Genomic DNA, 17063 nt, shown 5'->3' with positions numbered 1-17063 from the left:
TTCGCAAATGGAAGGTGATCAAAGAGTACCCCTTCCCTTTTCTGATTGAGTTACCACACCAACTTGGGAGTCGGTAACTTAGCAATGGTTTGTGACTGTAATTCCAATCGCTAACCACTGATACATGGGGAAGCGAATCACAATGTGGAAGGAATGCCCACAACACCTCTTCCAAATTGCAATTTAGTGTTTATCCATGACCGCATTTTAAGAGTCGGTAAAGCCTTAAGGACTCCTAAAATGGATTTGGTACATTCAAAATATAATTTTTAGTGGTCGCAAATTCTGACTTTCTGAATCAGAGTGTTTACAACCATTAAAAAGTAGAGCTAATCTATTGCTTAAAGGATGAACAGGACTTTGCATCGAGGGAATTTAGTTTTTGAAACACACCCAGTGCTGATTTCCAATATAAGTCTGTCACTTGCCCTTCGTGGAGAAACTGAAAAACACCTCATGGAAACCATGTCCTGTTTCCTCTTCAGGGATGATGCATTACAGGTAATTTTGTTCACGAGGTGTGTTATTCCAGTTTCGTTAATCCCTTACTTCATCACAAGCACAACATTTTCAGCAATAGTCCCTAGGACATTGCCCAGAGCCAGACACATTCGCTTCACACCATATTTCTCTCATCTTTTGCAGTGACCTTTAAACATACAAGAAAAAAATCATATGGATTTCTGGTATAAATTCATTGAAAAAAAAAAATCCAAGTAATGGAACAAGGCCCATCCTGTGGGCGATAAATCTTCTTAATGGTCTGTGTTCTCCTTGGTCTCTCGCCCACTTTTTCAAGATCAAAGATTAAGTATTTCTGATCCAAAATTTGCTCCCAAATGTGGACCATAAGAATTGACTCTTCTCCCACTCACTTAGCAGTTGAAAAGTAGCCAAGGTTCAGCTCAGTTGGGCTGCAGATACGTATCATCAAACTGTCTATCTGCTACTAAACTTTTGGCGCATTCTAATGGGCACTATATATCATTTGCATTTAGGTGCAGCAAAATTAGATACTACCAAGAAGTTTCTATTGACTCCTGGTCAGGATCTGGTCTGCTTAAATGGATTCCACTGTTAGAACGTGTAGAATTTAATTTGGTTTGGTTTATTTTACTATGCTGTCTATTTTTAAGTATGGTGTGTATGAAAACTCCTCATTAAAATTGTTAAAATTAAACACTAAAATGATCATTTCTAATTTGTGGTGCAAAAACCTGTTATAACAAGTTGTTTTTTTCATGCATTTAGTTGTGTTTTTTTATAGTGCGGCTGTGAGTGTCATTGGGGTGTCAGATCTTTATATATTGTAACATCAAAATGAAGCAAGAAGTATCAATGGTAACATACAGATGGGGGTTCAGCAAGTATTATAAAGTGAAAAAGATGCAGAGAGTCAGGTAATGCGTATTAAATGGATTCTGAATGAGTAAGTGCTTTTTAGGTCTGTTGATAGCTGGAACCTTTGATTGTAATAAAATTATGTTTGAACTTATCTATAACATTTGTTGACCGCCCTCTTCACTCATTGGTATGTTGTTGTGCCATTCAAACATTTCTTCCGCCCACTACAAAATACAGTATAGGGCAGTGCGCCAGCTCACTTAGGCCATTGGCTAATCCTACTTCAAGTGACCGGATTATGCTTTTTCAGCAAGGTGGTCTTCTGCACACAAAGTAGTTCTCTTCAGTGCCTGGATCCACTATGACAATGTGTGCTTTTTTTGGGACCCAAAAATAAGTTTGCTTTTAATGAATACTTATTTTATACATTGGTTGAGGCCCTGCAGATCCCCCAACAATAATTTTTTACAAAAACTATGGCACATCAAAAGATGTATTGGCAAAGCCAAAAGGTTGGGGGCCAATCCCAGACATATTCATTTTGCCAGTGCTTTTTATGGCTGTCTTGAAGTCGTTTGTTGAGACAGGCAAGCGCTGGAGAGATTTCCATGTTCAAAGAGGAATGTCTGAGAAGGAGCACATCATGTCAAATTATGATAATGAAAAAATGGCCTCTTATCACTCTTTTTCTTCCAGAGATGGTAAGTTTATGTGCCTTGTATTCATGGATGCAATCTTAAATATGATGCAAATGGTCTTGTAGGTGTTGCATGCTTCATTAGTCTACTTTTTTCCTTTCCCAGGATCATCTATCTGCAGTGGAAACAGTTGTTAAGGCCAGATTTGAGTTTTCAGCTGTAAATACCTGCATGGGAAATGGCATTGATTGGTAGTCCAAGGATATTCAGTCAAATGACTGCCGAAGAACAGCATGCGTTGCTGATTAATTTATGGAACTAAGAAATGTAACCACATATATCAATGTTTAAGTTTCATTGATTGGCCTTTTCTTAATTTCTAATCTTGTATTGTATTCATATGGGACCTCTCTAGCTGGTGAATTAAATCTGCATGGAACGGCCAAGCTCAGATGATCCGCTAATGGAAATATCTTCCAATTTCATTTTTGTTTAGGTTTTAAAGAAAACTTGGAGGTTTTCCATTCAGCATGATGCCTCATGGTGATAATGTTTGCTGCCAGTATCTGCGTTGACCTGGAGACTATGGGTTCAAATCATGGCAAGATGAACTCATACTTTTCAGGATAATGAACTGAATGCCATTAAATTGGATAACAAATTGGGTAATAATCAATTACAGTACGTAGAGATGACTCTTTAAAATTCATTATTTGTTCAGAAAAATGTCTTTTTTTTACCAGTTAAGGTCCACTATCTCTTAAAAAACATATTAGCAAAAGATTTTTAACAGCTTAAAACTACGAAGACCCTTCAGCTAATCATTCATTCTTAAATATCACTTCAATGATGAAACTAGGCTTTTTAAACAAAGTAAATATGAATCATTCCAAGCATAGATACATTTGCACTACTGATGGGTTATGTTTTTTATTCATATTATCTTTTCAGCATTACAGTCTAAAGCAGTTTTCAGCACCTAGTGTCTGCATCCATTCTGAGCTTCCGCTGTATAATAAATATTCAGCAATTGCCACAGTGTAGTTATAGATAGGACCAGGTTTACATATGAAATTGATCCTTTTGTTTGCTAATAAATTTGGCACCATTGGATAAATCTTTACAAAACTGTGTGATACAATCAAATCTGAAAAATTCCTTTGCATGAATGTCTTACCTGGGCAATTAATAATTATTAATATGCAGAGCATAAAACAATTATATTGTCTTTAGGCAGTTTAATAATAGGGAATATATTCCACCTCAATGGCACTCATCACTTGTTCTCCGCCAGCCTTTTCATGAACCGACATGAAAAGGTGGCGGAGAACGTGGTTGTAATCAGCGCGGCGGCGCTGACTTCATTGCCATTGTGGCTGATTACAACCACGACCGCCGTCACCCCGTCAGGATCATAGATCCTGGTGGAGGCGGCGGTCTTCCCGCGGTCCAACCGCCAGGTCATAATGTGGCGGTCGGACTGCCACAGCCGTGGTGGTCCGACCTCCACCGCAAGTCTGGCGGACTTCAGACCACCAGACTCGTGATAGGGCCCCTTCTCTTTTATGTAACTTTCTTACAAAAATCCCGCACGCCAGCGGGATGCACGGCGCTTCTTGTATTTTTTCTTCTTTGTGTTTAACCCCTTCCTGAGTGACAGAAGCCTGATTACGAGTTGAGGCACTATTTATCGGCTTTGATAAATAATGGTACCACAGGGTACGTTATTTAGAAGGTGTGATAAATTACGGGTTTTACAAGTTTAAGGGGAATAACATGCACATTTAGGAGTTTAACACACCCAAATCCACATGATACAGTAAATACTATGTTTTTCCCTGTTAAATTTCCTCAGGTTTAACCTGCCGAAAGTTAATGAAGGTTGAGTTATTTAACACATCCGTTAAATATCGGATGAGCTTAAGTCCAGACAAACTCATAATTCAGACCCATGCATAAACAGGGGTTAACAGATGGGTAACAGTATTACGACCAACTCTTAATCAGGCCCAGAGACTTCTCTCTAGTGCCTCAGAGTGCACAGTCACAAGTTTTAAATCACTGTAATAACTGCTCACACAATGAAGAGGACCTAATGTGGACATGTGTTATAAACCTATAGTTTACAGCCTCAACTTCAATTTAAGCTAACTCAGCTTTTCATCCTTCTGGGGTTGATGAATTGCATGCCAATGAGCTGGTTAATAATTAATATTTACAATGAATAATAGCCAAAGACTGTCAAAACAAGGGCAATCTGCGAGCAAAGGTTACGGCAGTGCTTAATTTGTGCTTGTTGTTTCCGGTGCAGAGCACCAGCACTTACTTTTGAGAGCCGGCACTTATTTTTCTGCCTCAAGAATTTACTGTGAGCAAAAGACACATATGGGAAAGTCGGAGGAAGAGAAAAACGAAAAAGCGTCACAATGGTAGAAAGCAGAAAGCTGCAAGAGTGAGCTGAAGGGGCAGGGAGTTGCTGTAAATTGATTGAAAAGGCCCGAGATGGCTTCAGGATTTCGCTGCCTCAGTATTTCATGTCTGTACATTTAATTGCAGCAGCCGCGTGTGTAAGAGGAGGGCTTTTGGCATCGGCACGTTTTTATTTACAAATTAAGCACTAGGTTACGGTAATACGTACCTGTACTGGTTCTTTAGAAATATAAGTTGTCACATTAGTGTTTCTTGTAATATTGCTCATCAGCTTCTTCAAATACGCTACAGCTACAAATTACAGGTTGTGAATGTACAGTAGTCATCAAGGAAATGCACAAGCGTGAGCCAACAGGCATGTACAAGAAATTGTCCACGTGAAGCATTTTCCTGGCACGCCTGTCCATCTCTCATCCTGTCGCCTTCCTGATGATGATGTAGGAGCAGGACAAGGAGTCTTTAGAAGGGTCACTTCCAGTTATAGAGTGATGGTGTCCCTTACTCACCAGTCATACTGGCACCTTGTCTATTAGATGTAGACATTGTTGAATGCTAATCAAGGGCAAAGTTGTCCGGCTGTTCCACGCAGCTCCACTGCTGGCAAATGATTACTCTTTGAACCACACAAATTTTGCAAAGTTTTACAAAGATTTTGCTACATTTTCAAAGGATTTCTAAAGGCTCTTTTATTACATTTTCAATCTATTTTTTGTAAAGCACATTTTTATTCTAGATATGAATGTATTCTATATGTAGGATACAATGTAGCAATGTATTTAGACAAATATTTTGGTGTTTGCCACTGGGTAGTATAATTAGGACCACAGTTACATAGGAAATGGATGGTTTGGTTTGCTGATAACTTTGGCACAATTTGAAGAATTTTCACAAAACGTTCCAAAAAGAAGTTTCATCAACTTCAGCTGTTTCCTTTCTTCCTGGGGTGATCCATCAAGAAAGGGACAGAGAAAAAGGGGAGTCCCAAAATGTGTTTTCTCCATGTGATTTTCAATAGGAAAATTGAACAGAGATGCCGCAAAAAATGGATAAACGGAATTACATAAAATTTGTCAAAAAGCTAGATATTGATTGAGAGAGCATGCTTTTTGTGATTTGTTGTGAATCCATTCAGCAGTTTCAGATAAATTAAGGTTCAAATTTATGATCTCCAGAACCACAAGCTCAAGCATGCATTGTGATTTGTTAGTCGTATCCTGAAGTAAAAGTTGCAGCCACCATCTCAGGACTTGGGGGATCGTCCCCAAGTCCTACAGAATATATTGAAATAAGATATAAGGTTGCAGGTTAGGGGTACCCAGTCCCCTGGGCCTCTTATTTGGGCTGGTTCTAGAGGCACCCCCCAGGGCCACTTTTTAGTAAAAAAGTCTTGTTTGGGGGATTCCATGGATCCGCAGATCCACCGTAAGGCCTAGTAAAGCCCCACCCCCCCCAGAAAGTAGAGCCGCAGTGCGGCCTCGGGGGAATAACAGCAGATCTGTAGATCCACAGTGCTTTCAAATAAAAAAAGAGAGTTGTGGGTGCAGGGTCTGGTCATGCTCTAAAGCAACTATAACTCACACCCTTACCATGCACTGGTTGTACACTCACATATCCAAAAACTTGTCATCTCCCCTCAGTGTACAATGAAATCTAAATCTCAAGTATGGTTACAAACGGCCTCCATCACCAACACAATAAAAAAATCTTTCATCCAGAATTCAACAGGTATAAATTCCAGCGTGCTAGAAAAAATATATAATATGATAAAAAGGTATAAATTCCAGCGTGCTAGAAAAAATATATAATATGATAAAAGAGTTAATACATATTGCTACATTTACCCAAATCATTACAATAATACATACCATAAAAAGGAAGAGTTGGATCAGATCAGTCAATACCTCGTTTTACATCTAGTTTACTGTCACTGGACTTTCATAAAGCTTTATTCTTATGTGAAAAAGGCCAGTGCCTGCGGATAGTGTCAACCATTTTTAATCAACGTGCTTCAGTAGAGAAGATTTGATAAAATGTGCCTTCTTTAGGGCTAAAACAGATAAATGTCTTCTTCACAGTTAAACAACATTTGACCACGCCAGATGTCAATGCAAAAACTTAAACCTTCCTCATGCAAATATGGAGGCTTTGATTATGAGGAAGACTTGACTCGCCTTAACTTCACTGTGCACCTAACTATGTATCCTTACAGAAACTAGTACTAGTACACTAAATTAGTAAAAGGTAGAGGTTAAATGTATCCTGATATTGTACATTTGGTCTAGAAAGCACTAAGGGACCAAAGGGAGGAGGTAATGCTGAACATAGCATTTTCTGTGTGATAGTCATTTAGGAATGGAGACCCCCGGGGTCTGTACTGAGGCTGGTATTAGATTTATGTACCTTGTATCTACTAAACTAGTGAATTCATATATATCCTATGACAGTGGTTCCCAAACTTTTTCGATCCCCGGCTCCTTTGACCTATTGGCCGTGTTGGCCACGGCTCCCCATTATGTTACTTTTTTTTGGCGGGTGGGGGAACGTAATCCCAGCCTGTACCTGTACCTACACTATTTACAGTTTGACTTCTTTATTCTCTCGTTCAGGTTCCTGAAAACCATTTATTTTAAACTATTTCTTTTCTTTTGTCATAGGGATATTATTAATGGTACTCTGGCGCCCTCCGCTGGTCACAATAATTAATGCAGGGGGTTTTGTTTCCAAAACCACGGTGAAAAGCTACCGATTAAAAGCACCTCCGAGTGGTTTCCAGACTGTGTGCGGCGCCCCTGGCTAATTTTGACGGCGCACCAAGGAGCCGCGGCGCACAGTTTGGGAACCACTGTCCTATGACATACCACCAAGAATGACGTTTGTTGAATACTGGAATCTCCACACTCGACTAACCCAACACTCTGCACTCCTCCGGAGTAAGGAGAAACAACAGTCAGTCTCTGCTGGGTTGAACATTTTTCATCCTCTAATCTTAAATAACAGAATACAGTCTTTCACACACACAACTTTCAATGGTGGCATGACATTGCAGTTTCCTTTCCTCTAGAAACCAGGAAGTATAACTCCTACCAGGTCTTCAATCGTCACTTGTAACCTGAAACGTGCTCATATGTCTGTTAATTCAGTCTCCTCTTACTGTTAATATCATGTACATGCACTATAACCAACTCAACCCCTCCCATCCATAACCCATTCATCTTGGAACACATTCGAAGTGGGGGAGAAGGGCAAACAATAAATGATTTAACTCCTTCATCCAGTCGAAAGCATTCACCACAGACAACTGCATCCTTACTTTGAGAACACAGCTCCACAAGTCGGTTACTCTTGGGATTGCATAAAGAAGTCGTGGAATGCTTGACACCCAAATAACTGAGCTAGCTATCAAATTTCAGTGAAATAAAACAGAAGTCCATTGTCAGTCACCACTTTACATGGCACAACCTCTCTAGAAAACAAACCTTACAAGAATTCCTTAACTTTGGATATGGTTACTTCATTGACAAAACTGACATCTGACCAAAATGAGTAATAATCTATGACCACAATACCATATTTAGGCATATCCGTCAAACCATTTCAAGGGTCAATGATATCCCTTCCAGTTTTGGACCAGGAGTTGTCTGGAATTGATTCAGACTTTACAGGACTGTGTACAGTGACTTGTGACTTATCTCTGAAAGAGCAACACACACTACCTAGCAAACTGTTTGACCAACTCATCTTAACCTGCCCATCAAAACAATTCTCTGATCCTCTTCATCATGGCACCCATGCCAATATAGCCTTTATGTGCTAACTCTCCTACTTTGGTTTCTAATCACAAGGGCACTGCCAATGTGCTCAACTTTCTGAGAAAACCGTCAACCACACCACATGCTGCTAAGTCTTTACACCAGAACCTGAAGCTTTGCGGGAAGGCCATTACACATTTAGCAGCTGCATCACCTCCCTGAAAGTACCATCCTTACTCAACACCTACAACCATTCTAATTTAGAAACTGCATCACTGGTAACCTTTGTGAAAGTGTTTGCCACCACCTGATCATCATCCATAACACTCATATCATTAGAATCAGGTTCGTAGGCACTCCTGAAGGACAATCAACCATTAAGTTCTTTGCAACCAGGTATTTATTTAGTTTGGTAAAGAAATCCTTAGATCACCTTGCACTCTTAGAGGTAAAAATATCTATCACTGACTTATGATCAACTTGAATCTTAAACTCTGAACCCCAAATGATACTCACCAAAATGGTAACCACCAGCGTGCCAAAGGGTCTCACTCCAGTACACAGTATGACTGACAAATGCAATCACCACCTCCTTGCCTTTCCTATGTTGTATCAAAATGGTCCCTAGTCCATACTAACTTTGTTAGTCACCATAATGCTGGGGTCACAAGTGGCAAATGGTTTCAGTGGCAAAAGCTCAGGCAGCATCTTTCTTGACCTGATTGAATTCAGCTTCATGCTGTTCATCTCGGAGATCCTGAGTCTGCCATCATGTTCACATCAAAGCCATCCACACCTATATGAAAATATGGCCTCCTTACTACAACAGGATCCAGTTGCATACCAGTACATCTATCATCATTAGAGTTTTCAACAGGAAATGCATCCACATATAGTACAAAACTCTCACTGCTGGAACTGGATGCCTTGGACATCTTATCGGCATCATTGAGAACAGTCACAGACTTAGACCAAAATTGCTTGGCAGACATGCGGGCATGTGACAAATGGCTCTTACTCCTGCACTTATTACAGAGTCAATCCCATGTAGGACAGAAACATTAATTTCCAAAATAAGCATTGCCCCCACAATGATACAACAAATTGTTGGAGAGAGAAGAAAAATTATTTCTTCTTTTGAGATCTCTTACTTACTCTTGTCTACTAATTTACTCTTATCTACTTGTCCACTTATGTACTCTTGTCTACTAAATGGGCATTTGAGGTTTGTTTTTGTGCAAGAGACATTATAACCATGTACGATACAGTACTTCTTATTCCACAAGCAACTTCAACAGGCTTTACTCAAAGTCAGATTGGAAGTAGTCAACAAGGATTCCTAAATTGTACTAATATTAGTTTTCTTTCCCACTTGGTCCCTAATCGTTTCTTCTATAAAGGTCTTATACTCACACTTTGAGGTCAAAAGTATTAATCCTTCAACAAAACTTTCAATTGTTTCACCTGGACGCTGGTATCGCTTATAAAATGTATGTCTTTCCAGAAATACATTCTTGTATGGTTCAAAGCACACATCCAACATCTTCATGGCTGAGGCCTACTCATCAACCATCTCACCTTCACCCAGTAGAGTTTTATGAGAAAGATGCTTTGTGACTTTCCAGACATCAGATCCTGACGGTGCCTTAACAGGGCATATTTTCCTTTCTGGGATAAAAGCGTCCCCTTCTATAGCATCTAAATATACCTCAAACCCTTCCTTCCACTGTTCCTAGTCCACACGTGGTGAACCTGGAAAGAGTAAGCAGAAGGGTGGAGGAAGATAGTTTGCTGCATCTTAGGACACCAAAGTAATGAGCTACTAAAGTAATGTTATTATTGTGCAAGGTTTCCAACTCACTGTGGGACGGTGACTCTTCACCATATGACCATCAGATGAGGCATGAAAACATGCATCACATGCAGGCACCGTTTGAGTTTGTAGGCCTGAATAGGCATTCTAGAATGTTCTTTTGCTGGTTTCATTTTGTGGTTTTTAGAGCTGCTGTGACATCTTTCAAATGATGATCCCATTAATGGCATCTACTCACTAGTTGATAGTTAGGCCCAGATTTACTAAATTCTCATTCAACGCAGCAGCCAGAAATGCTGCACGGCACTGCACAAGAAGGAGAGCGCCATATCTACAGACATATGGCACTCTCCTCCCCTCTCCCTAGCACCAGCACAGACGTTTACTGCCAACGCCAAGCACACATCTTCGCGCCATAGTGCAAGGGTGTCTGCATGAGTTTAGCATAGGTACTTAGCCACTTTTTATGTGTGTAGTCATGCAAAGCCGGAAAAGAAAGGAGAAATACACGCATTTCTCCATGATAGTGCATATTTGAAATGGGAGCTAGTGTTTGATTCAAAATCCTGTCTACCTTTTTTTAGTAAATAGGGTTTTGCATCAAAAACCATGGGTGATTGCATGGAAGCACATGTACGCTACCCATGGAATGCTGCTTGGTGGTAAGTAAGGCAAAGCGGGCCTTGCGCTGCTTTGCTTTACTTTCAGGTAAATTTCCAGTGCAAACACATTTTGTGCTTGAAAGTAAATTGGGAACAAAAAGGATTTTGAGTGGATTTGTCTCACTTTTGTGTAAAATTTTAGTAAATATACCCCTTAGTTTTAGTCATATTAGTAAACATACCCTTTAGTGTCTAATTTAGGTGATATTCCCCATGCAAATGGGGGAGACACCACTTTGCTGTCTTGTCTCTCACTGTGGAGCATGAATATCTCATGATCTTCATACCTATTAGAGCTCTCATGTTCCTCTCGTACATGTGTCTGTAACTGATCAAGTCGAGGTTTTTTCTCTGCATTCTGGGATTTGTATTGCTTTATAAAACTGGACTACAGGTGCTAGAATGCGTAAGAAAAACCTGGACTGGATGACCTACTCATACTTAGATCTGGGAAACTTGATAGCTTTGAGTCAAGCCTTGCTGCCTGGCCCAGCCTCATTCCTATCGGCCCCCACACCCCCAACCCCCGACCTGCAAGTTTTTTTAGAAGTCTAAAGAACCCATTTTAAGGAACCCTCTGGCCTCTCAGTTGCCATGAGAGGCAAACTTACAGTCACTGAGGATCAGACAAGAATGCCCCTATGTAAACATGAGCTGCAGTAAAATGTGCCATACGTTTGTGTATACCTCAGTGGCGGTTTCTCCATGAGGGTGAGGTAGCGTTGCCCCCCGCCCACTGCTGGACGCACTAAAGGTGAACAATAAAATGGCAATTAAATTATGTCATTGCCATTTTATTTTTCACACAGTGCACCACAGCCGCCAGCTTGCCCTGGAGCCGGGAGAAATGAGGGGCGTGTCCTCAGCTGAACGGAGGACTAGAGCAATGCTGGTCAGCCACTGCAAACTGGCATGCGCACTTTGATGCTCTCCACCTGGCTGCCTTGGACAGCTGGGTGGAGATCAAGCACAGACTTAAAGAGCCTGAAAGATTGTCTAGCCAGCCAACTGTATCCAATCCTGGCACTGCTCTCATGCTGGCTAACAGCATGAGAGCAGCATCTAGATTGCTTATGGTAATTATCTCTTCCTCTTGTGCCAATCCATGCCACAGACTGCGAAGGACACATAGCACGAAACCCGGGTAAGTGTATTTATTTTATTTTCAATGTTCCTATAGTGCATGGAAGTGTTTTTATTTTGCATGCTTGTGTTATGTTTGTCTTCTGGGATGTGGTGGGGCACTTCACTCGCCCCATCACTTTCATATATTACAAGCCGCTGCTGGTATACTCGTGCTTCCACTGCAGGTCTAATTTACATTGTGCTCCTATCCACACTGGCAGCCACAAAAGTTGTTTTCAGCGTCACTACTGCTGCTCTCAGCAGATACTACTACTGTATTCACCACTTTATAAAACCTGCCCCATGACGTTTAATAAACATCCTTTTTACAGAAACTTTGCACTGGTGCAACAAATACAGACGAACACAAATGGGCTGTTACGCTGCTTGCGCAATAGAAAATGGCGAAACATATTTTGCTCCACTCCTCGTGAGAGTAAGGGTTTGCACAAGACAAAAATGAATAAATGAATTACAGTATAGTAGATAAACACACCTAACACATGTATTCATGAAAAAATACGAAGGTCACAAAGAAATCGCTTTCAAAGAATACATTAAAAAATGCACAACTTTTGCAACGAATTTGAGAAAATACAACTATCCTTATTGTGCATCGAACATAGTATAATTTTCACATTTAAAATGTGAACAGCGTGTTTTTTCCTTCATAACTTTTACGTGAGCACTGGAAGAAAGTGTGAAATAGGTTTGAAGCACGTTTTTCCCTGGTGGAAAATTTTAGGTATGCGGAAACACTGCTATTTCCATTCCCTATTAAACGAGCAGCAAAAATGCTGCAAAAATGACTCTATTTTATTTTGACCGGTCCATATCTTGCGCAATACGGACCGGAACGTGTATATATATATATAAATGTTTTGGTCCTGCTCTGTTTTAACCACGTTGGCTGCACTATGCAGCGCAGCAGAAAGCCTCTCCATGGGCTGCGTCACTAATGCCAGTGAGTTCTCCAAAGTCTGCAGAGATCATTGGGTTTATTTAGTGATGAGTGAGTTTTAAACTCTGCCGAGATTATTGGCTTTATTTAGAGATGCGTGAGATCCTTGGGTTTTATTTGGTGATGCGTGAGTTTTAAACTCCGTAGAGATCATTGGGTTTATTTAGAGATGCATGAGATCCTTGGGTTTATTTAGGGATTCATGAGATCCTTGGGTTTATTTAGAGATGCGTGAGATCCTTGGGTTTTATTTGGTGATGCGTGAGTTTTAAACTCCGTAGAGATCATTGGGTTTATTTAGAGATGCATGAGATCCTTGGGTTTATTTAGGGATGCATGAGATCTTTGGGTTTATTTAGGGATGCATGAGATCCTTGGGTTTTATTTGGTGATGAGTGTGATGCGCGAGTTTTAAACTCCGTAGAGATCATTGGGTTTATTTAGAGATGCGTGAGATCCTTGGGTTTTATTTGGTGATGACTGTGATGCGTGAGTTTTAAACTCCGCAGAGATCATTGGGTTTATTTGGTGATGCGTGAGTTTTAAACTCCGCAGAGATCATTGGGTTTATTTAGAGATGCATGAGATCCTTGGGTATTATTTGGTGATGAGTGTGATGCGCGAGTTTTAAACTCCGCAGAGATCATTGGGTTTATTTAGAGATGCATGAGATCCTTGGGTTTTATTTGGTGATGAGTGTGATGCGCGAGTTTTAAACTCCGCAGAAATCTATTTATTTAGTGATGGGTGAGGTTTAAACCCAGCAGCGACCATTGGGTTTATTTAGTTACGCCTGAGTTCCCAACTCAGTTGAGACCATTGGGTTTATTTAGTTACACGTGAGTTCCCAACTCTGCTGAGACCATTGGGTTTATTTACTGGTGCGCAAGTTTGTTCTCCTAGTTATTAAAGAACTTTCATCAGAATCACAAGCCGCCACGTCCTGTCTTCTGAGGATCAGGTAGAGCAGGTGTTTGTGAAAAGGACAGTGATTTCACCCCACTCTACTTCCATTCCGAGAATGCCTCTCTCCGTCTGTTTACGCACGTCCCTTGAGTTATCCCTGACCCTGGCCCAGTGGCAGGGCGCCAAGGGCCGCCTTCCAGCCAGTAAGTGTTTATTTCCTTCGTGCTTTGTTGTAAATCCTCGCCTCTGGTTCTAGAATCGTGAAATCCTTCGCCAGCATCTCGCCTGCACGCTCATCCGTCCCACGCAGTGGCCACGCTTCCCACCGGCCTGTTCACGGCTGTGCCCTCGAGCAGCCATTGTGATTCACGACAAGTAAAGTTGATTTTATGAAGCGAGGCCGACGGTGATTTAGGGAGCCCAAGACTTTCTACTTTGGCATCCCTTGCTGTATAATATCTGGTGACTATTTGCTTGATTTCAGTAAGTAAATAAACAGATGAGTTTTGCTTACTTGGCTTAATCCAAAGGCAATCTCATTTCAAACTGCACTGCAAACAGAAAGTGAACACGCATCTACAAGAGTATGTATTCATTCATTTTCGATTTTTTTTTTATATTGCCAACAAAATCTGCCCCATAGTAGGGTTGCCAATGGGGTCCATGTTTATCAGGACACACTGGAATCGATTTAACAGCTATTGTCGCTTCCAAGTAGAATTTACGCACCCAAATCGCATGGATTAAAACTGTACGAGTTCACAAAAATTGAACATTCACTCATAATCTATCAGTGCACAATATTGACCAATGGTGGTGTAATATGCCTGAGTAAATCCAACTCTAGGGAAGCGTAGTTTCCAGGAAAGGGTTACCTGCAAAGTGTAGTAGCACATGCAAACCTGTGAATTCACAAAGCTAGTTTCCACCTCATTCTGGCCATAAAACAGAGATGTAGGGCAGTGGTTCCCAACCTTTGGACTTCTGTGGACCCCTACTATATCAGTACTGGAACCCAAGGACCCCCACTGAATCATTATTGGAATCTAGAGACCCCCCTTATGAGTCATTACTGAAAGCTGGGGACCTATTCTGTTAAATTGTCTAAGGAGTCATGGACCCCCTGAGGCGGCTTCGCAGACCCCCAGGGGTCCCTGGACCACAGGTTGGGAACCACTGATGTGGGGCCTAGAAAATAAAGCGCTTTTGAAGTCGCCAGCCCTGCAATTCAGAAAATCAAAGATTCTGCAACCGCAAAAGGGCTTCTTCCTAACTGAGAAACCCCTTTGGTGAGTCAGAAATAAGAATTTTTCGACTCATTTTGCATTACAGTTAGTAAGGGCATGAACCAGGCTTCACCTCCTCATTATGAGTCAGGATTATATCTCTCAATGATGTGCAACAGCGACTGCAGTCAGCAGAGTTGGGCAGGCCAGAGGGGTAATATAGCTGCCCAGCTCCGCCAGATGGAGCAGCTTGAAAGCACTATTGTGGGCTGTTTTGTTGGTTCCATCACAGCCCATGGGCCACCTTTCTAAACAGGAATATAAATCAACACACCAATCAAGTCATATAAAAATGCACAGTGAATTACATGTGTAATATGATCCAGTACTGCCATCTGAAGGTCCAGGTGACTTCTATAAATCACTTAATCTTCAACCTACCGAATTATGATATCAACATAACTCAGCAAGAGTAAATATATATATCATAATATATATTTCACACACACATATGCATATATTTATTCATGCCATCACTGGGAGTAGCCACCCATTGATTTCAGCTTCATATGTGTCAATTCCTAGATCTAAAAATCCCCTTAAAATGCTTCTGCAATCCTTGTCATATTTTACATAATGTGTAATAGTGAAGATATATTTAAAATTGCAACCCAGCAGCATCACCAGCACAATAAAGTGGCAATATTGAGAACCCAGATGTACTATCATTGGATTTGCAAAATGCGGTTGCAAATTCGACACTGACTGTTTGGGAATCCAATAAGATTTTGTAAAATGACCTACGTATTATTGGGTAGTTTGTAAAATCACCATGTGGAGTGGGCAGCAATCCGACAATTATTGGGGTAAGTCACCAATTACAACTTAGTCCAATTGGCTGTCATCACTAGGTTGGTGGCCTGCGGGGGTCTGTAGACCACCATGTCTATTAAAATATAGTAAACTTTTTATGTGCCCTTTTTGCTAAAAGAAAACGGATCTACATTTACAGAATATAATGGAAGGTTTGTGTATGTGTTGGCAGTGGTTACCTGGACCACTGCTTTGTCCCCAGAAAACTATTTTCTACTGTTCGTAAGGAGAAAGGTGTCCCATGGGATTCTCTTGAGTATTCAGTAACTTTTGAAAAGTTTTCAAACTAATTTGCAGTTGCAAACCATTTTGGGATGCCTAAATATGCCCCTTCCAAATGACTTTTTGTTATGCATTCTTTCCTATTTTGCGGTTCTGTAACCATTTACACTACAATTGAGTTATTCCCAGTTAAATGCCATTTATAGGTCGCAAACCCTTTGGTTTAGTGAGTTTAATGGTTTCCAACCAGTAAATGGCTTAGCACATCTGGCCTTTAATTCGTAACAACACATGGTAGCAAGGTTGTGTAAGCAACTGTGCTGGTAGCCTTAACCAGAAGGTATTTGTTGAAATAGGGCTAATGTCTGAAATTACTTTTATGCAATTGGATACAGTACAACTAGATGAAAAACTAGATGCACTGTATCCGGCTGCATCCAGCATAAAGAGGATATAATCTCATTATGCGATTGTTAAAGAAGGCCTTGCATTAGCAGGCCACTGGGGCTCAACTAGTTTTAAAGGGCTGGAGTTGCCCAGGAGTGTTTGATATAAATAATTCATTCTTTATTTAGACTTTAATTACAAATGAAATAAAACATGTATTTATTTCATTAAGACTGATCTTGCTGCATCAGATCACATTAGGTACTTGTACTACCATTAGGCCTGGGCAATTACTATTATGTCGAACTAATTGGAGTAATTTTGGTAACTCCCTGTTACTCTTTGGGGATATTCACGCCATTAGTCCTGCTTGCATAATTGAGAATAGTTTGGGAGGGGAATTCTACTGCGACAGTTCTTAGTGCAAAATGTATCCTTAGATCTATTTTGGATGCAAGGGTGCATTTTGAACTAAGAAAATAGTGCTAAATCCCGGTATTAATTTGGGGAAAAATCCTACCCCAAACACGTTTGCTGTTTGTGTTCTGTTGTCCATTTTGAATGCTAGAGGGCAATTTTGTCCTAAGAAATAGTGTTAATTGCAGAATTAATCTTCTCTTATAGTTCAAGTGTAATTTTGCAGAATTCCTAAGTAATTCAGCGTGATTATGCTACATGGAATTATGAGAGTTACGCCCACCCCTAACTACCATGTGGTTATGGATTT

The 17063-nt window shown here is 40.6% G+C and overlaps 1 protein-coding gene across 2 annotated transcripts in view; it reads right to left on the bottom strand.

The window, feature by feature from the left end:
- Positions 1-17063, bottom strand: part of LOC138261579 (vascular endothelial growth factor receptor kdr-like) — a 420550-nt gene that overhangs the window by 275821 nt on the left and 127666 nt on the right. The window lies entirely within an intron of this gene.

Source organism: Pleurodeles waltl, chromosome 2_1 (assembly GCF_031143425.1).
Source record: "Pleurodeles waltl isolate 20211129_DDA chromosome 2_1, aPleWal1.hap1.20221129, whole genome shotgun sequence".
Classification (NCBI taxonomy): domain Eukaryota; kingdom Metazoa; phylum Chordata; class Amphibia; order Caudata; family Salamandridae; genus Pleurodeles; species Pleurodeles waltl.
This window is presented reverse-complemented; position numbering and strand designations above follow the sequence as displayed.